The sequence below is a fragment of the Hyla sarda genome, chromosome 1 (genome assembly GCF_029499605.1).
Source record: "Hyla sarda isolate aHylSar1 chromosome 1, aHylSar1.hap1, whole genome shotgun sequence".
In the NCBI taxonomy this organism is placed as follows: Eukaryota; Metazoa; Chordata; class Amphibia; order Anura; family Hylidae; genus Hyla; species Hyla sarda.
In genome coordinates, this window is record NC_079189.1 from 309,408,652 (window position 1) to 309,436,489 (window position 27,838).

The 27,838-nt window shown below is 42.5% G+C and overlaps 1 protein-coding gene and 1 long non-coding RNA gene across 3 annotated transcripts in view; one reads left to right on the forward strand and one right to left on the reverse strand.

Moving 5' to 3' along the window:
* The window catches only part of LOC130271476 (uncharacterized), an 86,149-nt gene extending 69,288 nt beyond the window's left edge, over positions 1–16,861 (reverse strand). Inside the window, exon 1 of one of the 2 annotated variants that reach the window (XR_008843566.1) lies at positions 16,776–16,788. The gene's annotated coding sequence lies outside the window, so the exon portion shown is untranslated. Of the gene's footprint in view, positions 1–16,775 lie in introns of both variants that reach the window. The other variant, XM_056518251.1, reaches the window with a different exon arrangement.
* LOC130271543 (uncharacterized) lies at positions 7,828–27,031 on the forward strand. Its single transcript, XR_008843567.1, has 3 exons — positions 7,828–7,949; positions 26,205–26,287; positions 26,378–27,031. It is a non-coding gene; the product is annotated as an uncharacterized LOC130271543 (long non-coding RNA).
* Positions 27,032–27,838: the final 807 nt, after the last annotated feature.

Genomic DNA, 27,838 nt, shown 5'->3' on the forward strand with positions numbered 1-27,838 from the left:
AGATATGGCATCTGGTACATCTACCTTGGAGCAAGAGGATCAGCTTTCACAATCTGGACTATCCATTCCAAATGCAGCATCCTCCCCGATACCTCAAGCAAATATTGGTCAGCAAAGATCGACGTGTGTAAAAAACGCCGTCGGGCGGGGAGGAATTACCGCCGCAGGCACGAGGAATTCGGGATGTCAGGATGAGGATTATGAGATTGTGTCTTGCACTAATAATGTTCCTTTCACTATGAACCATGACTTGCATTCAAATGTTATTAATACAAATATTGAAAATACTGATTTTTTGCATACTGAGAATGGAGTTTTGTGATAGTGACACACATACTCACAAGAAAGGCAGCCTCTTATTCAATGATCTAGTACATGTTTCTGAGTTGCAGGAGTTATTTCAAGATTCTGTTATTATTGACAACATACATTTCCCCAACTCCCAACCCAGATTTCTATCCAGTGGCTTCATGTACCCCTACACTATTATTTCCAAGATGCGGTGGAGTGTGAACTCACCAGTTTAGCGAAGAATCCACCCAGTATGAAGCCCAACCTGAGTTACAGAGAGAGAATGGCTTTGGAGGAAATCACTCAGATGGAGGATGTGGTAGTCCGTCAGGCAGACAAGGGGAGGGGGCATTGTAATTTTGGATGGGGATCTATATAATAAATTAAATTCAATGATGTTACAAGACACAGATACGTATAGGCCCCTTTCAGAAAATCCTTCAAATTTATTTAAAAGCAAATTGTCCCTCATTGTGGATGCAGGGGTAGCGAATAGCTTTTTTACTAGGAAACAAGCGGAATATCTTATTATAGACAATCCGGTGATTCCGATTTTCCATTCGAATCCACGAATCCACCGATTCAGCGAAGAATCCACCCAGTATGAAGTCCAGCCTGAGTTACAGAGAGAGAATGGCTTTGGAGGAAATCACTCAGATGGAGGATGTGGTAGTCCGTCAGGCAGACAAGGGGGGGGGGGCATTGTAATTTTTGATGGGGATCTATATAATAAATTTAATTCAATGATGTTACAAGACACAGATACGTATAGGCCCCTTTCCGAAAATCCTACAAATTTATTTAAAAGCAAATTGTCCCTCATTGTGGATGCAGGGGTAGCGAATGGCTTTTTTACTAGGAAACAAGCGGAATATCTTATTATAGACAATCCGGTGATTCCGATTTTCCATTCGAATCCACGAATCCACCGATTTAGCGAAGAATCCACCCAGTATGAAGTCCAACCTGAGTTACAGAGAGAGAATGGCTTTGGAGAAAATCACTCAGATGGAGGATGTGGCAGTCTGTCAGGCAGACAAGGGGGGGGGGGCATTGTCATTTTGGATGGGGGTCTAATGATGTTACAAGACACAGATACATATAGGCCCCTTTCAGAAAATCCTACAAATTTATTTAAAAGCAAATTGTCCCTCCTTGTGGATGCAGGGGTAGCGAATGGCTTTTTTTTACTAGGAAACAACCGGAATATCTTATTATAGACAATCCGGTGATTCCGATTTTCCATTCGCTGCCCAACGTCCATAAGGAGGGTTTTCCCCCTCCTATGAGACCAATAGTTGCAGGGATATCATCCCTCAATGAAAGGTTGTGCTCATGGGTGGATGCGACACTGCAACCATTAATAGTGTATATGCCAGGTTACATCAAGGATACTGGACATGTATGAAAAATAATGAATGATATAACCTGGCAGGAGGGTTTTACTTGGATGACAGCAGATGTCACATCCCTTTATTACGTAATTCCGCATCCACTAGCCCCGAGTGCCCTATTCTGGTTTCTAAAAAGCTATTACAACTACTCCGATAGTTTAAAAGAATTCATAGTCCAAGTGATAGACTTTTTACTCCATCATAATTTTTTCATGTTCAACCAACAGTTCTTCCATCAAATTACCGGTGCCTCGATGGGGGCGAAGTGCTCCCTCTGTCTCGCCAACATATATATGTGTTGGTGGGAGGGGGGACACTTTTCATCCCAAATAATCCTTTTGTATCATCTATCCACTGGTATGGTCGCTACATTGATGACCTCCTGTTTATTTGGGGGTTGGAGGTAGCGACCATACCAGGATTCACACAATATTTGAAAGACAATCCATACAATTTAAAGTTTACAGTATCACATGAGCCCAAGACAATAACATTTTTAGATTTGCGTCTGCAGGGTGACAATGAAAAGGAGCAAGTAATTACATCTACCCATAGGAAAAGTATGGCAGTAAATTCAATTCTTCACGCCACTTCATGCCACCCTGCACACTAAACAAAAAATTTACCTGTGGCCGAAACGATCCGTCCATGTAGAAATTGTTCTGCGAACTAGGATTTCTTAAAGGAGGCAGGTCAGATTAGACAACGTTTATTGGCTAGAGGGTACAACCCATGGGATATCGAGAAAGGAAAAAATAGGCATTATGTAAGGATCGAAATTTATTGATCAATGGCAGTGACAATTCAAGTCGTGTACATAGACCACCAAAAAAACTTTCACCTATTATTTTTTCTACCCAATACAGCCACGAGTTTAACCTCTTAAGGACCAAGTACGTACCGGACGTACGTGGCTAATAGCGCACGGCAGCCCTTTAGACGCAGCGTTCAAAGTTGAACGCTGTGTCTAAAGTGAAAGTAAATCACTGCCGGCTAGCTCAGGGGGATGTTTGGGATGTCCGCGGGGAAATCGTGGCAACCCGAACAGCTCTGGGACACGAGGAGGGTCTCCTACCTTGCCTCCTGGTGTCCGATAGCCGAATGACTGCTCAGTGCCTGAGATCCAGGCATGAGCAGTCAAGCGGCAGAATCATTGATCACTGGTTTCCTATGAGAAACCATTGATCAATGTAAAACATCAGTGTGTGCAGTGTTATAGGTCCCTATGGGAGCTATAACATTGCAAAAAAAAAGTGAATAAAGATTATTTAACCCTTCCCCTAATAAAAGTTTGAATCACCCTCCTTTTCCCATTTAAAAAAAAAAAACTGTGTAAATAAAAATAAACATATGTGATATCGCCGCGTCCGGAAATGTCCGAATTATAAAAATATATAATTAATTAAACCGCACAGTCAATGGCGTATGCGCAAAAAAATTCCAAAATCAAAAATAGTGTATTTTTGGTCACTTTTTATATAATGAAAAAATGAATAAAAACAATCAACAAGTCCGATAAATACAAAAATGGTACCGCTAAAAACATCAGATGGCGGCGCAAAAAATGAGCCCTCACACTGCCTCATATGCGGAAAAAAAAAAAATGATAGGGGTCAGAAGATGACAATTTTAAATGTATAAATTTTCCTGCATGTAGTTATGATTTTTTTCAGAAGTATGACAAAATCAAACCTATATAAGTAGGGTATCATTTTAATCGTATGGACCTACAGAATAAAGAGAATGTGTCATTTTTACCAAAAAATGCACGGCGTAGAAACAGAAGCCCCCAAAATTTACGAAATGGCGTTTTTTTTTCTTTCAATTTTGTCTCACAATGATTTTATTTTCCGTTTCACCGTAGATTTTTGGGTAAATGACTGATGTCTTTACAAAGTAGAATTGGTGGCACAAAAAATAAGCCATCATATGGATTTTTAAGTGCAAAATTGAAAGAATTATGATTTTTTAAAGGGGAGGAGGAAAAAATGAAAGTGCAAAAACGGAAAAACCCCGGGTCCTTAAGGGGTTAAGAAGATCTGCAGCATATTGCACAAACATATGCCAATATTCACAAGTGACCCGGCTTTCAATAATGTGTTTTCCAATGAATACAAATGTGTTTCCAAGAAAGCACAAACAATCGGACAAAAAATATCACCCAGTCTGTTTATGGAAAAAACAGGACTACATAGACCCACTTGGTTGAGACATTTGGGATCATTTAAATGTGGACATACCAAGTACATATGCTGCAGTATAATGTTCAATTCCTCCACTGTCAAATCCTCTTCTGATGGCACTGTATATCCCATTAAACAATACATCAATTGCAATACCTCATATGTAGTTTATGTTTTTACATGTTGTGAGTGTGAACTGCAGTATGTCGGATGCACCTCCAATCCACTCAAGGTTCGGGTGAGGAAACATCTATCTGACATCTATCCGACTTCAACTCCCGACATGTGTCTATGGTGTCCCGGCATTGCGCAGAACAGCATGCAGGGAGCACTAGATCACTTATAGTACAAGGTTTGGAAAGGATCACAGTGCCAATCAGAGGAGGAAGCATTAAACAAAAACTGTTCGACAGGGAGGTCTATTGGATATTGAAATTAGAAAGTCGTATACCGAAAGGTTTGAACAAAAGATTAGATACTATCCTGCATTATTAAATTTGACATTTTTATCTAGGTTATATCAACATATTACATAACGAAATAGAAAATTCCTCTGATTAGGCTAACTATTTAGTTTTCTACTTTTTTCAAGTTGCCCGAATTCATATATTATATTATATAAAGAAAAGAAAATAATTTTGTTATTCTGGCAGAGAGATATTTACCCATGTCACCACACGATCTGGCTTCTTCTTACATATAAAGGTATCTGTCAATTTAACGTACATAATTTTATTTAGGACAGACAGTATATATTTGTATAGGGATTTTTGTTACAACATTTAGTTATATCTAACTATTTATTCCTTCAAGATCTGTAACATATATATTATCTGTGTCACTCGTGTATATATACCACATTAAAACCAACATGTTTGCGCCTGGTATTTGTATAATGGTATGCTGCCGAAATTGAGCATTAGTTAAAAATATCTTTTGCACCAGTCGCCACATGTTTGTTCTAGGTTTTAATAACCCGTGCACACCATGCGGTAATACATGCGGCAATATGTGTTGCTGGGAGAAGCTAATGATTATTATTGCTATTTACAGTTTTACAAGCTGAAAGTTGATCATACCCACGAACCACTTGCCTATGTATGCAAAAATGATATGCATATTCATTTTAGATGTGTCTTTGTGGAGACAAATGAATCATAGATTGCAACGGTGCGTGAACAGTTAAAACGTTTTCTTTATATCCTAGCACGGTTGCACCTGGGATGAAGGGGAGGAAACCTCGCCTATCTTGTGGGAGGTAATTTCCCCTGAACCCTATAAAATGATTCATTTTGCTCATATTTGTTGTATGACTAAGGCCCTTTGACAGGCTGAAACGCGTCACCTGTGACTACCCTGTCTTTTGTACCTATGGTGTATATGAATCAATAAGGGAATTTGTTTTATGCGGGAGAGGCGCTGGACATCACTTTGTTCAATGTGATTTTATGGATTTTTTTCTCATTATGTCTCTCATAGTTGAGGTATACCTATCATGAAAATTACAGGCCTCTCTTATCTTTTTTAGGTGGGAGAACTTGCACAATTTCCCGAGGAAGGAAACCGTTTGTTTTCCGAAACGCGTTGAGAGCATTTTTGGACTTCCACAGCCACCATAGTGACGTCACTATTGCTAGAAACATCGAGCAACCCGGAAGCCGGAAGCAGTTTGGTAGAGACGCCACCGGCCGGGGCAATACTCCCACTGCACACACGCTACAGTTTCAACTCCTGAAGTCCTGGATCTCCCAGCAGGAACCTTCTCTACAATAACAGGTACCAACTCGGCTAACCCTGGAACTTTAAGCACCATTGGCGGTGCGAACGGACTATTGTTTTGCTCTATTTAAGTTTGACTCCTTCTTTCAGTTTGCGTGACTGGGCTGTATATCAGCCACAACATTGCGCCATTTGCCGTATCTATCATCATTGTAATCAGCTCCGCTGGTGCTAATTTAGAGGTATATTGCCGATCACTGTGCAACAGCAGCATTATCCCTATGCATTATACCTTTATTTTTGTTCAGTAACCAGTTACCTTCATTGTCCCTTCCCTCTTGCAGCACCATCTGTGAAATCTCTATACATTGCATGACAACATAGCAAAAATCCACCAACTTTTCTCTACCTCACTTTTACAGTTCAAGAACGCTGATACAACTCAGGTACGTTTTACTATTATTATTAGTTAAGTCCCCCTCAGCGCACACTATACATATAGTTTGATTGTATCTTCCCCCTTTAATACCTACTTTCAGGGAAAGGTATTTCTAGTGTTGCAGCCGAGCGGGCATTCCATGAGAGCTTTGGTGCAGCGCTAGTGAATTATATCATTATAAATCATTATAATCTTTTATAAAAAAAATAAATATATATATATACGCTGATCAGAACAAGCTGTGTGGTATGATCAGCTATTTATACACAATACCCACAAGATATTCTCCGATCTCATCAGAAACAAAAATACAATCAGTGCAAACTTCATAAAAGGTACTGATCTACCGCACCCCATCAGTTGTACCTACAGCCATCATTGCTCTTTTTCAGCGGAGACTAAGTGACTTTCGTGGAGAGTAAGTGGCATGGGCAAATGACCTGCCTCCATGAAGAGCTTGGACAAGATTTTTCACTTTTCTGTCCTGTGTTGATCTGGAGATTCAGGTGTCTGGAATAAAATCCAGAATTCTACAGTAAGGCCCAAGAACACTCCTATGCATTTCAGAGAGGACATACTCCCTGAAGTGCAGAATGCTTTTAGGAACATATAATAATAATAATTTATTATAAAAAATAAAAAAAAAGTGTATGCATTCTACAGGTTCTTTTATCAGTAAAGTCAGTCACAAAAGCAATTCCGTTATGGGCTTCTTATGAGCCCTTCACTTCTTTACTGAGCCAACTTTCATCTGGTCATAACATAAATCATCTTATAATATCCTTCAGGAAAAGAAGAAAAGGCTGATAAGAAGCCAGCCATAGCAGTGGTGATATGTGTGGGGTCCTTTCTGACCTGTGCCCTGTCCATTCCCTCCTTTATTGCATGGTGACATGAAAATATTTTCTTTCTATTATACTTCATGGATTTGTATGCACTTGTCTGTCTATGCATGCTTATGGTATAATGTTGCACTTGGTTCATTTTAATTTACCTTGTTGAGGTTTTGTCCTCCATATTATATTAATATTTTCGTTGTGCAGTTTTTCTGCCAATTTGTGTGCTTTCACCATGTGTCCTATATATCCTTTTTGTAGGAGTGGGTTAACAAAAATATTCATTGGGTCCAGTCTCATGCTAATAAAAGGAACACATTTTTAGTGGTGATTATGTTATAGCCTTTAATGTAAAAGGCTGTCTCCTGACAGATTGGACTCCTTTACATAACACTACATTATCGCTTATTGGCGCATACATATTGACAGACATGACAAAAAAATGTGAGCAAAATATAAAAAATATCTAGATTTATTAAGTATCAAGTATATGTGTCACATGGAAAAATATATTACCTTACATGCCTTGGAATGCTATCAGTGAGGTTATAAATGGTCAAATAGGGATCAAAAGTCTCATTTTAAATAATTGTAACAGGACCATTTAAAAGTAGTAAAACATGACTAAACTATAAAAAATGGGTATCACTCTAATTGTACCAACTTGACTGATACAGATGACATTTATATTTTACCACACAGTGAACAGCATGAAAATGACTCCCTCCCCAAAAAAATGTTTTTCGGTTTTTGCAGCATATTTTATGCTAACATTAGGAAGTCATTACAAAGTACAATTGTCCCACAAATAACAAGCCATTATATGGCTGTGTAAATAATAAAATAAAAACATACAGGGGGACATTTATCAAAACCTGTATTGAGGCAAATTTGCCCAGTTGCCCATAGCAACCAATCACATTGCTTCTTTCATTCTTAACAAGGCCTGTGAAAAATGAAAGAAGCGATCTGATTGGTTGCTATTGGCAACTGGGCAACATTGCATCTCTACATGTTTTGATAAATCTCCCCCACAGGCTCTAAGAAGGAGAGGAGCAGAAAAATGCGTTGTTAAGGATTTGAAGAGGTTGTCCAGCATTCACTTATTTTTTTAAATGAGCCTGTAGTACTTACTTCCCTGATTCCCCACCACTGATGTTTTTATACTGACACATTCAGAATTTCCTCTGTGTCAAGATGGGACCAGGAAACAGCAATCAGTAATGATTTGGTGAGCGGAAAAAAAATTGCCCACTCTATAGATGGCAGCTGTGTTACGTTATGCGCTCCGGCCGCACACGTTGGCTGTGAGCGCATGGTCCCGTTACCAGCTGCTGCTGGCGGGGCTGGGATTCACATTGCGGACACGCTCGTATGCGAGTTCCAGCCTGTCACTCACCTGGTGCTTCTCCTGCCCCGCCTCTGCTCCGGCGTGCGTGTCCCTGTCCCATAGGGGGCACACGCCGGAGCTTTAAGATTTAAAGGGCCAGTGCGCCCATTAGTGAAGTAACACCTGTGGCTCATTGATAAATTCCTCCACCTCCCACACTTCCCTGCCGGATCTTTGTTGCCCTAGAGCCTTAAAGAAAGCATTCCTGTGTATTGCCTTGCCGTGTATCATACTTTTGCTCCATGACCTGACCTTGCTCCTTTGCCGACTGCCTACTGACTATTTGCTACGTTCCTGACTCCGCTACTGTGTTGCCTGTCCTGACCTCCTGCTATCCAGACCACGAGTTACCTTATCCCACCTGTGCCTCGAATCTCCTCAGCCGCCTGTGCGGTTGAGCCGTGCCAGGGGTAGCGACCTGGGTGCCGCCTGCCACAGCAAGTCCATCCCGACTTGCGGTAGGCTCTGCTGAAAACCAGCGGCACCTTAGACTCTGCTCCCTGGTACGGTCCGAGTCATCTACCATACAGGTCCAATGGATCCATTATCCACTATCATCAGTGTTCGAGTCTACTGAAACGCGAGCATTACAAGCTGCTATCAGCAGTTGACACTTGCCATCATTGACTGCTCTCAGAGATCTCTCTGATGCTTGTCATTTAACCCCCTTGATAATTCATGGATGCCATGGTAGATTTGCTCTGCACTTGGCAATGTTCAGAAGTTTATGTAACTCTGGCGGCCATGAATGTGAGGCTTGCTCCACTCATTCCTGAGCCTGGGTGCATGTTTTTTCTTCAAATTTGGGATCTGTGGGGTCCCCAGTGGTAAGACCCCCACCAATTAGCATGTTATTCCCTATCCAGGGAATAAAAGATAACAATTTGAGATACTACTGATATATTTACAGTGGGTTAAATAATTATTGGAAATGTCACCATGTTTTTTTGAGATTACAGTACTTGCTTATTTCTAAATCTTTTTGAAGCTCACCACAAGTGTTCCTTGGTTCCTGGACAACTCTTTTCACTCCTCTGTCATAAATATTTGAGGGGCACCTCGTCAAGGCAAATTTACAATGATAGGATTGTCTTTCCACTTCTGTATTATGGTCCCAACAGTGCTCACTGGAACATTCAGAAGCTCGGAAATGCCAACACTCATTAGGTTGTGAAGGTCTTTGTTTTTTCCCATCATTATTTGTCTTGTGTGACACCTTGGCAATGAGACTTGTTTGTAGCCATCAGTTGGGACTGAAATAGCTGATAGTAATTTGCATAAAGGGCTCGATTGTTTTTTAATGACTGATACATTTCAGCAGTTTACTTGGATTTCTATGCCTTTTTGCACCTTGCTTTCTTCATGTGTTCAATACTTTTCCCCTGTGTCATTTCACATTAGTACACAATGCTTAATATCTAAGCATATTTTCTTTGGTTTCTTTGTATGGATTACTTGGGTTGTTACCACTATCTGATAAAAATTTCATGTCAACAGCACCTTAAAATATATTTAGTGAGAAAAATAGTGACGTGTTCAATACTTTTTATGCACCAAATACCCCAGACTCATAGCAGTAGATTTCTGGACTAATCTCAGTTTGTCAGTGGAGTGTATACTTATGAGCGACTCAAAAACCTACAGATATCTTGTGATGCATAATCTGAATACAGTTCTATGTGCGTGCTAGAGATCAGCAAAGTTACATTGATTCAATTCGTCACAAACTTCTCGGCTTGGCAGTTGATGACTTTATCCTGCATAAATGTGTTCAGCTTTCAGGTGCTCCGGTGGGCTGGAAAAGGTGGATACAGTCCTAGGAGAGAGTCTCTAGCCCACCGGAGCCCCTGAAAGCTGAGCTAATTTATGCAGGCTAAAGTCAGCAACTGCCGAGCCGAGAAGTTCGTGACAAGTCGAATCACTGTAACTTTGCTCCTCTAGTGTGTGCTATTCTGCCTAAATGTTTCCTTTTAGAAATGAAAATCTACTAAGCAATGCAGCGAACATAGCAAAACAAGTTTTCTAAAATAGATTTTCATGTAAATTATTATATCTTAATCTATATGATTTTTGTTTAACCATATAAGCAAGTAAAACATTTGTGGCAGACTTCTAAAGCCTTAACATTAATTTACTACTGAAAGTCTAGCTCTAAACTGACATTTATAGCTTGAACAGACTCAAGAAATGACTATATTGCACTCATTATCCTGGTTAAGGCATTTTAATATGTCGGTTAGTCCTATTCTCCCCACACCATCTCCCCATTAAGCACTTGACTTTTTAATAACATTACCTGTCCCCCATCATATTTCCCACCAGTCAAAACTGTTAACCTTCACCCAGCACCTTGAGGTAAAAAAAAATGTTTACTTTCTTTATATAAAACTATTCACTATGCTATGCTACCACCCATATGAGCTACATTATCATTACAGTCCCTTGGCAAATACTTTACCTGTCATACTCATGAAATATTCCCTATAATATGTCTATTATCATCCCAACTGTTCAACTTTTCTCAGCCTCTTTTAACCCCTTAAGGACGCAGCATTTTTCCGTTTTTGCATTTTCATTTTTTCCTCATCACCTTCTAAAAATCATAACGCTTTCAATTTTGCACCTAAAAATCCATATGATGGCTTATTTTTTGCACCACCAATTCTACTTTGCAGTGACATTAGTCATTTTACCCAAAAATCCACGGCGAAACGGAAAAAAAATCATTGTGCAACAAAATTGAAGAAAAAATTTCATTTTGTAACTTTTGGGGGCTTCCGTTTCTACACAGTGCATTTTTCAGTAAAAATTACATGTTATTATTATTCTCTAGGTCCATACGGTTAAAATGATACCCTTATATAGGTTGGATATTGTCGTACTTCGGAAAAAATCTTAACTACATGCAGGAAAATTTATATGTAAAAAATTCTCATCTTCTAACCCCTATAACTTTTTTATTTTTCTGCTTAAGGGCCAGTATGAGGATTCATTTTGCGCCGTGTTCTGAAGTTTTTCTCGGTACCATTTTTGTATTGATCGGACTTTTTGATCGCTTTTTATTCCTTTTATCATGATATAAAAATTGGCCAAAAATACACTACTTTGGACTTTGGAATTTTTTAGCGTGCACGCCATTGACCGTACAATTTAATTAACAATATATTTTTATAGTTCGGACATTTGTCGCACGCGGCGATACCACATATGTTTATTTTTATTTACACAGTTTTTTTTTTATGGGAAAAGGAGGGTGATTAAAACTTTTAATAGGGAAGGGGTTAAATGACATTTGTTAACTTTTTTTTCCACTTTTTTTTTGCAGTGTTATAGCTCCCATAGGGAGCTATAGCACTGCACACACTGATCTCCTATGCTGATCCCTGCAAAGCCATAGCTTTGCAGGGATCAGTCAGATAGGGGCTCGATTGCTCAAGCCTGTAGCTCAGGCTTGGAGGAATCAATCCCCGATCGGACGCCACGGAGAGAGGTAAGGAGACCTTCGCCTGCGTCCCAGCTGATCGGAACATCGTGATTTTATTGCGAGTTCCCGATCAGCCCGACTGAGCTGCCGGGAACCGTTTACTTTTGTTTTCAGATGCGGCGATCAACTTTGATCGCCGCGTCTGAAGGGTTAACAGTGCACGGCACAACGATCGATGCCGTGCGCTGTTAGCCCAGGGTCCCGGCTATCGTTAGCAGCCGGGACCGACCCGGTGTGATGCGGGGTCACACACTGTTTTTCACACTGGGTCCGGGCTTAGGGCGTACAGGTACACCCTAAGTCCTTAAGAGGTTAAATCTCTCTTGATATCTTAAAAAAAAAAAAAAAAAAGAAAACATAGTGGGAGAGTTATCAAAACCTGTCCAGAGGAAAAGTTGCTGAGTTGCCCATAGCAACCAATCAGCTTGCTTCTTTTGTTTTTAGAGGCCTTTTTAAAAAGGAAAGAAGCGATCTGATTGGTTGCTATGAGCAACTAATCAACTTGTCCTCAGCACAGGTTTTGATGAATCTCCCTCATAATGCTTTTAACGCTTACCCTGTCTAACTGGGGTGATATGACCCCACATCTACTTTAACATGTTTGTTTGTTATTTTTAAACTACATTTATTCAGATTTATATTACAAATAGTAGAATTCAAATAGTTAAAGGAAATATCCAGTGAAAACAACTTATCCTCTATCCACATAAGATAAGTGTCTGATCGCGGCGGGTCCGAACGCTGGACTCTCCCGTACAGGAGGCGCGCAGCTTCATGCCTCCTCTATGTATCTCTATGGGAGAGGTGGGGATGCAGTGTTCGTGCCTCCCCGCCTCTCCCATAGAGCTGTATGGGGAGGGGGTGTACCGTCAACCTCATTAGCTGGCGCAGAGCGCAGCAATGTGGAGGCCCCCTGTTGGGGAGATTGCGGAGGGTCCAAGTGGTCGGACCCCCGCAACCAGACACTTATCCCCTATCCTGTGGATAGGGGATAAGTTGATTTTGCTGCAGATGTCCTTTCATTTCCTATATTTCAGAAACAAAGTAAAACAATAATAAAATAAGAAACTCATTTTTTGACTGACCACTGTGTAAAGTAAACTGTGAACGAAATACAATAAATATTGATTTTCTGTACACTGGTACAGGAAAAAAATTTGTTTTAATCCATTAAGGGTTAATAGTTTCTATCTAAATGCTGTCTTATAGCAGGTTGCAGTTAAAGGGGTCATCTGGCAGTATGGGGTTTTAGTTATCTATGGCCATCCAGTGCTCCTATGGTGCCTCCAGTGTCCTGCTTGATATTTACTAATCTAATGGCAAAAATGTTTTGCATACTATAATTTTTCAACAGATTTTAAATACATTTTTTACTAGCAACTACAAATGTACCCTTATTACATTATTCTTAGATAGTGGCCCAGAGGTATATTCACATGACAGATCTAAGGGAGAAATTTCTGTGACGGAAAAGTAGTGTCATAGATATGATTGGGGTTGTTTCTGTGGTATGTACATGGATTTGTTTCTACAGCAAGTAAATGGGATTGGAACAGACTTTTTCGTATCAAATCATACAGAAAGGTGCAGGTAGGAGCATTTCGAGAAAAGGTAAGTAGATGGGCCCATACAGGATTTTACGTATGGTTCCCAGATGATTTTAAAGAAGTTGATAATAAACATTAAAACATTGATCAATTGTCTGTGAGCCTAGAGATAGGTTTAGATGCTCATGAATCCCATAATGGTAGCATTCATTGTTCTTATTAAAAATGTGTAAAGAAGAACATTGATCAATGGAAACAGCGTAGCTCATGGTGCTATGCTGTTTACATATCTCACATTAAAGTATATATTTTCCTATGCAAAATGTGTACCGCCATTGTCTAGTTGCGAAAGCATTTTCCTGCCCGGAGCTTCTTAATCAAATTCACTCTAATAAAAACTAAAGGTTTCTCCCCCCAGGCATTGTGCACAGTTCCCTCACTCCCAATGTTGCCTAGTGTTCTCATGATCACTGTCGCAGCAAATACAGTCAGTGATCAGCAGTTCAGTAGATGTGATCTGCAGTACCCAACAAGGACAGAAATTCCGGATTGGAATGTGCATGTCTTATGTAGACATTCCCTGATGCTGTGGTTATACTGAGAATACATAGGCAGCTTGGGTACAAGCCAGATAAGGATTCATATGTAGGTAGAGCAAATATTGCTTAACCGGTTGCCGACGAGGGACGAGCCGGCGTCATACTGCGTGGCCCCCAGCAGATTCCTATAGCTGGGGGCTGGTGTTAATAGCCGACATGCGGCCGTGGGCGGCTATTAACCCTAAAGAGACATTTAAATGCTCCCTGGTGGTCCAGTGGGGTGGATCGCCCCCCCCCCCCCCACAGCGCAATCGCGCGGGGGGGGGGGGGGGATGATCCACTGTGGAGGTTGCTGCTGTGATGGCTCCTGCGCTCTGAATGATAAAGCCTGGCAGGACCAGGCTTTATCAATTGAGCGCAGAGCACACAGATCAATGTCGTTGTATGAAACCACATTGAACTGTATGAGGAATCTAATGATTCCTCCTAAAAGTCTCCTAAGTGGACTAAAAGTGTAAAAAAAAAAGTTTTAAAACACACACATTAACCCCTTCCTTATTAAAAGTTTAAATCCCCCCTCTTTTCCCAAATTCCATATAAAAAATATGTAACCATAATAAAAATAAACATTTGTAGTATCACTGCGTGCCTAAATGTCCGAACTATAAAAATATATAGTTAATTAAACTGCACAGTCAATGGGATACGCGCAAAATAATTCCAAAGTCCAAAATAGCTTATTTTTGGTCACTTTTTAGATCATAAAAAAAGGAATAAAAAGCGATCAAAAAGTCCAATCAATACAAAAATGGTACAGCTAAAAACTTCAGATCATGGCGCAAAAAATGAGCCCTCATACCGCCCTGTACACATAAAAATAAAAAAGTTATAGGGGTCAGAAGATGACAATTTTAAACGTATTAATTTTCGTGCATGTAGTTATGATTTTTTCCAGTAGTACGACAAAATCAAACCTATATAAGTAGGGTATCATTTTAATCGTATGGACCTACAGAATAAAGAGAAAGTTCAATTTTTATTGAAAAATGTACTGCCTAGAAACAGAAGCCCCCCAAACTTACAAAATTGTGTTTTTTCTTCAATTTTGTTGCACAATTTATTTTTTATTTTTGTTTCGCCATAGCTTTTTGGATAAAATGACTGATGTCTTTACAAAGTAGAATTGGTGGTGCAAAAATAAGCCATCATATGGATTTTTAGGTGCAAAATTGAAAGGGCTATGATTTTTAAAAGTAAGGAGGAAAAAACTAAAGTGCAAAAACGAAAAAACACTGTGTCCTTAAGGGGTTAAATAGCAAATGGTTATACATAGTAATGCACTCAGAACCCTCATGCTATGCAATTTGTTACTAACAGTATATTGAAAAGTTATTCGTATTCATGCACTGCATACATTTAAAGAGTACCTGTCACCAAACTAAACATTTAATATATTGTTCCCTATGTAATTATAAGACACATTGCTATTTACTTGCTGTTAAAATTTTCAACCTTTATGAGGGAGATTTATCAAAACCGGTGCAGAGGAAAAGTTGCTGAGTTTCCCATAGCAACCAATCAGATCGCTTCTTTTATTTTTCATAGGCCTTTTAAAAAAATGAAAGAAGCGATCTGATTGGTTGCTATTGACAACTCAGCAACATTTTCTCTAGACAGGTTTTGATAAATCCCCCCTTTTATGTGCTAGGTAATATGCTCTGCATTTATTAATATTAATTGGATCAACCAGTAAGGGCTTGTCCACAATATGAAGAATATTTCTCAGAGGCAATTCTGAGTGTAGCAGCCTCCCATTGACTTCAATGGGAAGCTGCTGCTCAGTTCACATCCCAGAAGTTCCATAGCGAAACTTCTGGCAAATCTGATCCCGCCAAAAGAGCGAACATGTTTTGGCAGAATTTGCCCAGAAAAGCCCATTAGTCAATGGAACTTCAAATTTCAGAGGTTCAATTTTGGTGGCAAATTCCTTGCTAAATTGGCACTGATTCCAATCAGTGCGGATCTGCTGAGGAAATTCATACTTGCAGAATTTCCTTAGTGTGAACATACCCAAAGGGTAGACTTGTGAGAGGAAAATCCATACTGACAAACATTTGCCAATTTTGTGGCTTTTTTTTGTTGCACCTTGAAGTCAATGGGGAGAAACTGTAACCAATGGGAAACATACCTGCAACATATTCATATTCTATGGCTATAGATCCACATTGGAGTTCAATTTCTGTGCTGTTTTTTTATCCACAGCCTATGGGTATGATTTGGTAAAATCTCTCCCACCCTACTGGTATTGTAATAGACTGTGGACTTTTCAGCCACAAATCAGCAACAGAAAATCTGTAGCATATCCACCCCATGTGAGCACAGAAAACATTGTAGTCAGGTTGTAATATGTGTAATAAAGGATAATAGAAGACAATATCATTTCCTGAGCAAGGTTAAACCATGTTGTTTTTGGTAGCATTACATGCATTGGTTGCACAGATCAGAACTCTATCATCTATGGCTGCTGGTACAATTTACCACAACTGAATGCAGAAAATAGCATTGAATGTCATGTTTATACTGCAGGCAATCCTATAAAATCTGTCTTGTTATTATTTTTAACTTGGCAGGAGACATCTAATCTCTCATTCTTTCTTCTCAATCAGCGAGTGCCATATTGTTTAAATGTACAATATGCATGCTAGACGTACCTACTGCAACATATTGCGCATATTAAATACAGTATGTCATCCCTAATCAGATTATGTTGCTGAGAATGTAGTTAAATATTTACAAATTCCATCAAAGATTCACATCAGCGTAAAATCATTAGCAATAAGAATGTTTCCTATGTAGAAATATAGTGAATTAACCTTGAGAGATTAGCAGCCACTGTTTCCCCATTAAACCTAATTACAGAATGTAACATGCAGATAAATGGTGATCTACTTACAGTACGATGCTGCCTGCTTGAATATCAGAAAGGCATTTGCAGTTTTGATGTGACTATTTTATATAAACACTTGAATAAGGGGTTTAATGGGAGATAAGTCAGATGTATAGGAAATTAATGGCTGACTAATTTTGTGGGTGGCATGTGCTTGGGAAGCATTTGAGTCACCATTTTATTATTCAACAGAAGTACAAAGCCTAAATGCAATCCTGTCTATGAATGTACTGTATTCTGCCTTCTACTACTACAATAATCAGGGTCAAACCATTACTCAGAGATATGACTGTACAATAGTTTTCAGATCAGTGTGGGCTTTGGTAGTTTGCAGTCAACTTACTTTAAGATATGAGTTGATATTGGTCATATACTTTCTGCCATTACAAATACTGTATATCTTCAGATATTAACTCCTTCAGAACTAAGCCATTTTTATGCTTTTTCCTTCATCTTTGTTCATCATCTAGTTGGGCACAGCCATCCAGCTAAGGCTGGGTTCTCACTACGTTTTCTCCCATACGGGAGCGCATACGGCAGGGGGGAGCTAAAACCTTGCTCTCCTGTATGCCTTTGTATACGCTCCCGTATGTAATTCATTTCAATGAGCCGACCGCAGTGAAACGTTCGGTCCGGTCAGCTCATTTTTCCGCCATATGCGCTTTTACAACCGGACCTAAACCCGTGGCTGACCACAGTTTTAGGTGCGGGGAAAAAGTGCATACAGCACAAAAATGAGCCGACCGGACCGAACGTTTCACTCTGGCCGGCACATTGAAATGAATGACATACGGGAGCGTATACAAAGGCATACAGGAGCGCGAGGTTTTAGCTCCCCCTGCCGTATGCGCTCCCGTATGGGAGAAAACATAGTGGGAACCCAGCCTAACAGAGTCTAAAGCTTTGTCATTAAAGGGCAAGTGAAGTTTAGTATATACTCTACGCACATACTGCATAATGACCTACAGATAGCAAACCCGGCTATATTATGCAGATACATCAATCCGCATGATACCTAAACTGTGGTTGTGCCCATACCAACCAATCATAGCTTAGCTTTGAACAGAGCTTGTTAAGATATGAAAGCTAAGCTGTGATTGGTTGCTGGTTTCAGGCAGATTGACAGTTACAGTGGTCCCTCAAGTTACAATATTAATTGGTTCCAGGACGACCATTGTATGTTGAAACCATTGTATGTCAAGACCATAACTCAATGGAAACCTGATAATTGGTTCTGAAGCCACCAAAATGTCTTCCAAAAATAAGAAAAATTGAGGATTAAACTAAAATAAGTGTCACGGTTCGGCTGGCAGGAGGTGGATCCTCTGTGCCAGAGAGGGATTGGCGTGGACCGTGCTAGTGGACCGGTTCTAAGTTACTACTGGTATTCACCAGAGCCCGCCGCAAAGCGGGATGGTCTTGCAGCGGCGGTAGTAACCAGGTCGTATCCACTAGCAACGGCTCAACCTCTCTGACTGCTGAAGATAGGCGCGGTACAAGGGAGTAGACAAGAGCAAGGTCGGACGTAGCAGAAGGTCGGGGCAGGCAGCAAGGATCGTAGTCAGGGGCAACGGCAGGAGGTCTGGAACACAGGCTAGGAACACACAAGGAAACGCTTTCACTGGCACGATGGCAACAAGATCCGGCGAGGGAGTGCAGGGGAAGTGAGGTATACATAGGGAGTGCACAGGTGAACACACTAATTAGAACAACTGCGCCAATCAGGGGCGCAGTGGCCCTTTAAATCGCAGAGACCCGGCGCGCGCGCGCCCTAGGGAGCGGGGCCGCGCGCGCCGGGACAGGACCGACGGAGAGCGAGTCAGGTACGGGAGCCGGGGTGCGCATCGCGAGCGGGCGCCACCCGCATCGCGAATCGCATCCCGGCTGGAGGCGGTATCGCAGCGCACCCGGTCAGTGGATCTGACCGGGGCGCTGCAGTAGCGAGGGTGTAGCGAGCGCTCCGGGGAGGAGCGGGGACCCGGAGCGCTCGGCGTAACAGTACCCCCCCCCCCTTGGGTCTCCCCCTCTTCTTGGAGCCTGAGAACCTGAGGACCAGACTTTTGTCTAGGATATTGTCCTCAGGTTCCCAGGATCTCTCTTCAGGACCACAGCCCTCCCAATCAACCAAAAAAAAAGTTTTCCCTCTGACCTTCTTGGAGGCCAGTATCTCCTTTACGGAGAAGATGTCAGAAGAACCGGAAACAGGAGTGGGAGAAACAAGTTTGGGAGAGAAACGGTTGATGATGAGTGGTTTAAGAAGAGAGACATGAAAGGAATTAGGAATACGAAGAGAAGGAGGAAGAAGAAGTTTGTAAGAGACAGGATTAATTTGGCACAAGATTTTGAAAGGACCAAGATAGCGAGGTCCCAATTTGTAGCTGGGGACACAGAAGCGGACATATTTAGCGGACAGCCATACCTTGTCTCCGGGAGAAAAAATGGGAGGAGCTCTTCTTTTCTTATCGCCAAACTTTTTCATGCGAGATGCAGCCTGTAAGAGAGAATTTTGGGTCTCTTTCCATATGGTGGAAAGATCACGAGTTATTTCATCCACAGCGGGCAAACCAGAGGGCAAGGGAGTAGGGAGGGGGGGAAGAGGGTGACGGCCGTACACCACGAAAAATGGGGATTTGGAAGAAGATTCAGAGACTCTGAAGTTGTACGAGAATTCAGCCCATGGTAGAAGATCTGCCCAGTCATCCTGGCGGGAGGAAACAAAATGCCGTAAATAGTCACCCAGGACTTGGTTAATTCTTTCTACTTGCCCATTGGATTGAGGATGATAAGCAGAAGAGAAGTTTAATTTAATCTTGAGTTGTTTACAGAGAGCCCTCCAGAATTTTGACACGAATTGGACGCCTCTATCCGAGACGATCTGCGTGGGCAAACCGTGAAGACGAAAAATGTGTACAAAAAATTGTTTTGCCAACTGAGGCGCTGAAGGAAGACCAGGAAGAGGAATAAAATGTGCCATCTTGGAAAATCGATCAACGACCACCCAAACAACAGTGTTGCCACGGGATGGGGGTAAGTCTGTAATAAAGTCCATACCAATCAGAGACCAAGGCTGTTCGGGGACAGGCAGAGGATGAAGGAGACCAGCAGGCTTCTGGCGAGGAGTCTTATCCCGGGCACAGACAGTACAGGCCCGCACAAAATCAACAACATCCGTCTCCAGAGTCGGCCACCAATAGAAACGAGAGATGAGTTGCAAGGACTTTTTGATGCCCGCATGGCCAGCGAGGTGGGAGGAGTGACCCCATTTGAGGATTCCGAGGCGTTGGCGTGGAGAAACGAAGGTCTTCCCTGGAGGAGTTTGCCTGATGGAGGCTGGAGAAGTGGAGATCAGACAGTCAGGAGGAATGATGTGTTGCGGAGAGAGCTCTACTTCCGAGGCATCCGAGGAACGAGAGAGAGCATCGGCCCTAATGTTCTTGTCGGCAGGGCGAAAGTGAATTTCAAAATTAAAACGGGCAAAGAACAGAGACCACCTGGCCTGGCGAGGATTGAGCCGTTGGGCAGACTGGAGATAGGAGAGATTCTTGTGATCGGTGTAAATGATAACTGGAAATTTTGATCCCTCCAGCAGATGCCTCCATTCCTCAAGTGCTAATTTAATGGCCAGTAGCTCTCGATCCCCGATGGAGTAGTTCCTCTCCGCCGGAGAGAAGGTCCTAGAAAAAACACCACAAGTAACAGCATGCCCGGAAGAATTTTTTTGTAGAAGGACCGCTCCAGCTCCCACTGAGGAGGCATCAACCTCCAATAGGAAGGGTTTAGATGGGTCAGGTCTGGAGAGCACGGGAGCAGAAGAAAAGGCAGACTTGAGCCGTTTAAATGCGTCCTCCGCTTGAGGAGGCCAGGACTTAGGATTGGCATTCTTCTTGGTTAAAGCCACGATAGGAGCCACAATGGTGGAAAAATGTGGAATAAATTGTCTGTAATAATTGGCGAACCCCAAAAAACGTTGAATAGCGCGGAGTCCGGAGGGGCGTGGCCAATCTAAGACGGCAGAGAGTTTATCTGGGTCCATTTGTAGTCCCTGGCCAGAGACCAAGTATCCTAGGAAAGGAAGAGATTGACATTCAAACAGACATTTCTCCATTTTGGCATAAAGTTGATTGTCTCGAAGTCTCTGAAGAACCATGCGGACATGCTGGCGGTGTTCTTCTAAGTTGGTAGAAAAAATCAGAATATCGTCCAGATACACAACAACACAGGAATATAAGAGATCACGAAAAATTTCATTAACAAAGTCTTGGAAGACGGCAGGGGCGTTGCACAGGCCAAAGGGCATGACCAGATACTCAAAGTGTCCATCTCTAGTGTTAAATGCAGTTTTCCATTCGTCCCCCTCCCTGATGCGGATGAGATTATAAGCACCTCTTAAGTCCAGTTTGGTAAAGATGTGGGCACCTTGAAGGCGATCAAAGAGTTCTGAGATAAGAGGTAGGGGGTAGCGGTTCTTTACCGTGATTTTATTAAGTCCGCGGTAGTCAATGCAAGGACGTAGAGAGCCATCTTTTTTGGACACAAAGAAAAATCCAGCTCCGGCAGGAGAGGAGGATTTGCGGATAAACCCCTTTTTTAAATTTTCCTGGATGTATTCAGACATAGCAAGAATCTCTGGGGCGGACAGAGGATAAATTCTGCCCCGGGGTGGAGTAGTGCCCGGGAGGAGGTCAATAGGACAGTCATAAGGCCTGTGAGGAGGTAAAGTCTCAGCTTGTTTTTTGCAAAATACGTCAGCATAGTCCATATAAGCCTTAGGGAGACCGGTTACAGGGGGAACCACAGGGTCACGGCAGGGAGTACTGGGAACCGGTTTAAGACAGTCCTTGAAACAAGAAGTACCCCAGCTCTTGATCTCTCCTGTGGACCAATCAAGGGTTGGGGAATGGCGTTGAAGCCATGGTAGTCCAAGGAGAATTTCGGAAGTGCAATTGGAGAGGACCAAAAACTCAATTTTTTCGTGATGAGGTCCGATGCACATTAGGAGGGGCTCCGTGCGGTAACGTACGGTACAGTCCAATCTTTCATTGTTAACACAATTGATGTAGAGGGGTCTGGCGAGACTGGTCACTGGGATGTTGAACCTGTTGATGAGAGAGGCCAAAATAAAATTTCCTGCAGATCCGGAATCCAAGAAGGCCATAGTAGAGAAGGAGAAGGTAGAGGCAGATATCCGCACAGGCACAGTAAGACGTGGAGAAGCAGAGTTGACATCAAGGATTGTCTCACCTTTGTGCGGAGTCAGCGTACGTCTTTCCAGGCGGGGAGGACGGATAGGACAATCCTTCAGGAAGTGTTCGGTACCGGCACAGTACAGGCAAAGATTCTCCATGCGGCGTCGTGTCCTCTCTTGAGGTGTCAAGCGAGACCGGTCAACTTGCATAGCCTCCACGGCGGGAGGCACAGGAACGGATTGCAGAGGACCAGAGGAGAGAGGAGCCGGGGAGAAAAAACGCCTCGTGCGAACAAAGTCCATATCCTGGCGGAGCTCCTGACGCCTTTCGGAAAAACGCATGTCAATGCGAGTAGCTAGATGAATGAGTTCATGTAGGTTAGCAGGAATTTCTCGTGCGGCCAGAACATCTTTAATGTTGCTGGATAGGCCTTTTTTAAAGGTCGCGCAGAGGGCCTCATTATTCCAGGATAGTTCGGAAGCAAGAGTACGGAATTGTATGGCGTACTCGCCAACAGAAGAATTACCCTGGACCAGGTTCAGCAGGGCAGTCTCAGCAGAAGAGGCTCGGGCAGGTTCCTCAAAGACACTTCGAATTTCCGAGAAGAAGGAGTGTACAGAGGCAGTGACGGGGTCATTGCGGTCCCAGAGCGGTGTGGCCCATGACAGAGCTTTCCCAGACAGAAGGCTGACTACGAAAGCCACCTTAGACCTTTCAGTAGGAAACTGGTCCGACATCATCTCCAAGTGCAGGGAACATTGTGAAAGAAAGCCACGGCAAAACTTAGAGTCCCCATCAAATTTATCCGGCAAGGATAGTCGTAGGCCGGAAGCGGCCACTCGCTGCGGAGGAGGTGCAGGAGCTGGCGGAGGAGATGATTGCTGAAGCTGTGGTAGAAGCTGCTGTAGCATCACGGTCAGTTGAGACAGCTGATGGCCTTGTTGCGCTATCTGTTGTGACTGCTGGGCGACCACCGTGGTGAGGTCGGCGACAACTGGCAGTGGAATTTCAGCGGGATCCATGGCCGGATCTACTGTCACGGTTCGGCTGGCAGGAGGTGGATCCTCTGTGCCAGAGAGGGATTGGCGTGGACCGTGCTAGTGGACCGGTTCTAAGTTACTACTGGTATTCACCAGAGCCCGCCGCAAAGCGGGATGGTCTTGCAGCGGCGGTAGTAACCAGGTCGTATCCACTAGCAACGGCTCAACCTCTCTGACTGCTGAAGATAGGCGCGGTACAAGGGAGTAGACAAGAGCAAGGTCGGACGTAGCAGAAGGTCGGGGCAGGCAGCAAGGATCGTAGTCAGGGGCAACGGCAGGAGGTCTGGAACACAGGCTAGGAACACACAAGGAAACGCTTTCACTGGCACGATGGCAACAAGATCCGGCGAGGGAGTGCAGGGGAAGTGAGGTATACATAGGGAGTGCACAGGTGAACACACTAATTAGAACAACTGCGCCAATCAGGGGCGCAGTGGCCCTTTAAATCGCAGAGACCCGGCGCGCGCGCGCCCTAGGGAGCGGGGCCGCGCGCGCCGGGACAGGACCGACGGAGAGCGAGTCAGGTACGGGAGCCGGGGTGCGCATCGCGAGCGGGCGCCACCCGCATCGCGAATCGCATCCCGGCTGGAGGCGGTATCGCAGCGCACCCGGTCATTGGATCTGACCGGGGCGCTGCAGTAGCGAGGGTGTAGCGAGCGCCGGGGAGGAGCGGGGACCCGGAGCGCTCGGCGTAACAATAAGTAGATAACTAATATAGATAAAGCAAGTCCTTACATATAAAAGTAAGAAAGATCTGCTGGGAGCTGTAATCACTGTCTATGTAGAGGACAGGAGATTCTTCAGGGTCCTGTACAGTACACAATGTCCTGAAAAAGTAACATGGAGCCGTCCTTACCTGGTGTCCAAAGGAGCAGCTAACTGTGGCACAGGTTAAGAGTAGTACAGAACATGTAGTACCTCCCTGTACTGTAGGGGGCGTTACCAGACAGCCAGTAAGTACATACACTTCAGTAATACTAGTGTTTAATCAGTGAATGCCCATTCTGATTGGTCCATTCTTCCAGCCATTGACATGTTTCACAGATCTGGACTGTCCGTAGCATTGTATGTTGAGTCTGGTTTCAAGTTACAATGGTCCACAAAATACCATTGTATGTTGAAACTATTGTATGTTGAGCCCATTGTACTTTGAGGAATCACTGTATTTTGTGTTTCTTCCATTTGCGAATAATCGTACAAACTTTTGTAACCTCCTCACCAGGTTGCTTGGCGATGGTCTTGTAGTCCATTTCAGCCTTGTGTAGGTCTACAGTCTTGTCTTTGACAGGTCTTAGGTCTTGGCCATGGTGAAATGTTTGGAATCTGATAGATTGCTTCTGTGAACAAGTGTTTTTTTTTATACAGGTAACAAGCTGATATTAGGAGCACTCCCTTTAAGGTTGTGTTCACATGGCAGAAATTCCTCACAGAACTCTGCATTATTTGTACGTACGGAATTCCGCCTACTTTTATTGCCCATTCACTTTAACCCCTTAAGGACTCAGCGTTTTTCCGTTTTTGCATTTTCATTTTTTTCTTCATCACCTTCATCATAGCGCTTTCAATTTTGCACATAAAATTCCATATGATGGCTTATTTTTTGCGCCACCAATTCTACTTTGCAGTGACATTAGTCATTTTACCAAAAAATCCATGGTGAAACGGAAAAAAAAATCATTGTGCGAAAAATTGAAGAAAAAATTTAATTTTGTAACTTTTGGGAGCTTTCGTTTCTACGCAGTGCATTTTTCAGTAAAAATGACATCTTCTCTTTATTCTGTAGGTCCATACGATTAAAATGATACCCTATTTATATAGGTTTGATTTTGTCGTATGATTTTGTTACATGGATCAGCGTAATAGGGGGTTTATTGCTCAAGCCTGTAGCTCAGGCTTGGAGCAATCAAACGCCAATCGGACGCGACGGAACAAGGTAATGGGGCCTCCGCTCGTGTCCTAGCTGATTGGGACATCACGGTTTTATCGCGATAGTCCAGATCAGCCCGACTGAGCTGCCGGGAAGCTTTTACTTTCGTTTTTGACGCGGCGATCAAATTTGTGCCGCAATGATCTGTGCCGCGTGCTATTAGCCCAGGGTCCCGGCTATTAATAGCAGCCGGGACCGACCCAGTGTGATGCGGGGTCACGGCGTGACCCCGTTTTAAACACCGGGACTGGGTGCAGGGCGTGCAGGTACGCCCTGCATCCTAAAGAAGTTAATGGGATTCTGCAAGGTCATTCACACAGCATATTTCTGCTAATGCTTGATGAAGAAATTCTGCATTCTGCGTCATGTACAAATATAAGTCTGGTCTTATTTTTTGCAGAATCCTATTGAAGTCAATGGGGCCTCATTTTCTGCATAAAATGCAGAATGTGTGCAGGAATTGATGCAGAATTTGAATAAGCCCACCCACATGGGCCTTGTAGTACTTGAGCTAATTGTTAGAGTACTCCCATTTTTTTCCCTCCCAGCTTGTTTGGCCACCTATATACCTAGTGAAGTTTGTTTCAGGTCCTTTTGTTGTTTCTTTTGTGGTGTTTATCTTGGCTAGTGTTGAGCGGCATAGGCCATATTCGAATTCGCAATATTTCGCAAATATATGGACGAATATTCGTCATATATTCGCAAAATTCGCATAGTCGTAATATTCACGTTTTATTTTCGCATATGCGAAAATTCGCATATACGAAAATTATCATATGCCACAATAAGCATAAGCGAAAATTCGCACATGCGAAAATTTGCATATGCGAAAATTTGCATATACGAAAATTTGCATACACTGAAATTCACCGATGCGAGCCTTCTTTACACCACACAAGCTGGAAGCAGAGAGGGATGATCACTGTGATGTGTACTGTGAAAAAAAAATAAATAAGAATATTCGTAATTGCGAATATATAGTGCTATATTCGCGAATATTCACGAATTCGCAAATATGCGATATTCGCGAATAAAATTTGCATTGTGAATATTCGCGAACAACACTAATCTTGGCCAACAATATGGACCCCTCCCTTGATGCCTCACCATCTTCTGCTACACTACACTGTTGTCCAACCCTGACATGTGTTTGCTTTTAACAATAATTGGTAAAGTTATGTGTAGTCGCCGCCGTCACCAGGTAGGTTTTTTTGGCGTCCTATTTTATGTCTCTTCTTATTATGTATTTATATCTTACATGTTTTTTTTTTTTTTCATATAGAGGTTTGCCCAGCTTAGTCACCTCATTTCTAAATGTCGCAATCGTCGCGGACATGTTGGTCACCTGTATGACGAACTAAGGAGGTAGATATTTGGCTTTATTTTTGGATGCTTTCTTTTAGTTTTTTAACCAGCTTATATTTTTTAATATTTATTTTCTGATGTTTATATCAGGTATCTGGATTAAAATGTAAAAGTAAAAAAAAAATGTATGCATACCAATGGAGGCCTTTGACCAGCTATTTGAGATTTTGGAGGATCACCTTCAACGCCAAGATACCAACATGTATCAAGCCATTTCTCCAATAGTATGCCTGATTATCACATTGTGGCTCTATTACATATGTTTTGTCTTGTTGCTATTGGAATCATTCTTGTTCTGGCTTTTTTTTTTTTTTTTTTTAATTGTTCGGCTTTTGTTTATTTCTGTTTTTTTTTATGTCACACATTTTATGTATGTTTGAACCCGACAGCGTGTGGCTCGCCAATGCTGCCTAGCAATGGCTCCTTCCCATGCTATTGTTCAAAATATAGTAATAATTTTACAATGTTCGTACCTTGTGCAACTTTATATATTTCATGCACAAGGTACACAGCATGCCCCAGGATGGCTAGCATCTAGCATATCTGAATGAAACTATGCCCTGGTGTTGTTTATGGAGTATCCCCAAAAACCTGTGTTTTAATCATTTATTTATTATGGCAGTCATATGTCATTTACCCATATACAGATGCTCTGAATGTTAATGTTGTGTAGAAAATCAACATTTTTGTCTTTATTCCTATCATGTTATATTTATATTTGTCTGAAATGTTGAAATGCTTTATTTTAATGGGATACATGAGTAGATTTTTTTTCTCTTAATTTCTCCCACTTTCCATGCCCAGTCAAACCCAGGAGATGTGGATGCAGGCAGCAGGCTTTCAGTCTGTGGCACAATTCTTGAACTGCATAGGCACCGTCAATGGGAAGCATATACGAGTGCTTCAGCCACCTCGATCAGGCTCACATATCTTTAACTACAAGAAGTATTTTTCTGTGTTCCAATGGCGGTGACTGATGCCGCTTAAAGTATATTGCCATTGAAGTCAGTGCCTATGGGAGTACTGGGGACTTGTGGGTGCTGATAACTAGGGATGAGCGAATTGAATCTGACGAATCCGAATTCGTTACGAATTTCATGAAAAAATCGATTTGTAACGAATGTGAATATGGGCGCAATTCGATTGGGCAAATCGCTTCCTTAAACTCCATTTAGTCTGGTCCAGGCTCCAGGGCATCTAAAATGGCTGATCCACATGTGAGGACATGGGGCAAGGAATCCTGGGAAGGCGGGGACAAGGATAGGCGGGATGACCCTGAATCACATGCAGAATGCAGCTTATCAGCTGTCAGTCACCCCTGTGATGTCACAGCCCTATATAATCGGCAGCCATATTGCGGCCAATCACTTCAGCCTTTCATTGCAGAGAGATGGACAGGGACAGACAGCGCTATGTGTTGGCCAGAAAAGCTTTTTTCCAGTAGCGATTCACCTCCTAGTCACATCAGCATTCTGTTGCACAGAGGGAGAGAGAGCAGTGTGTGTTGCACAGAAAAGCATTCTTACTGCAGCGATTCACTCTCCCAGTCAC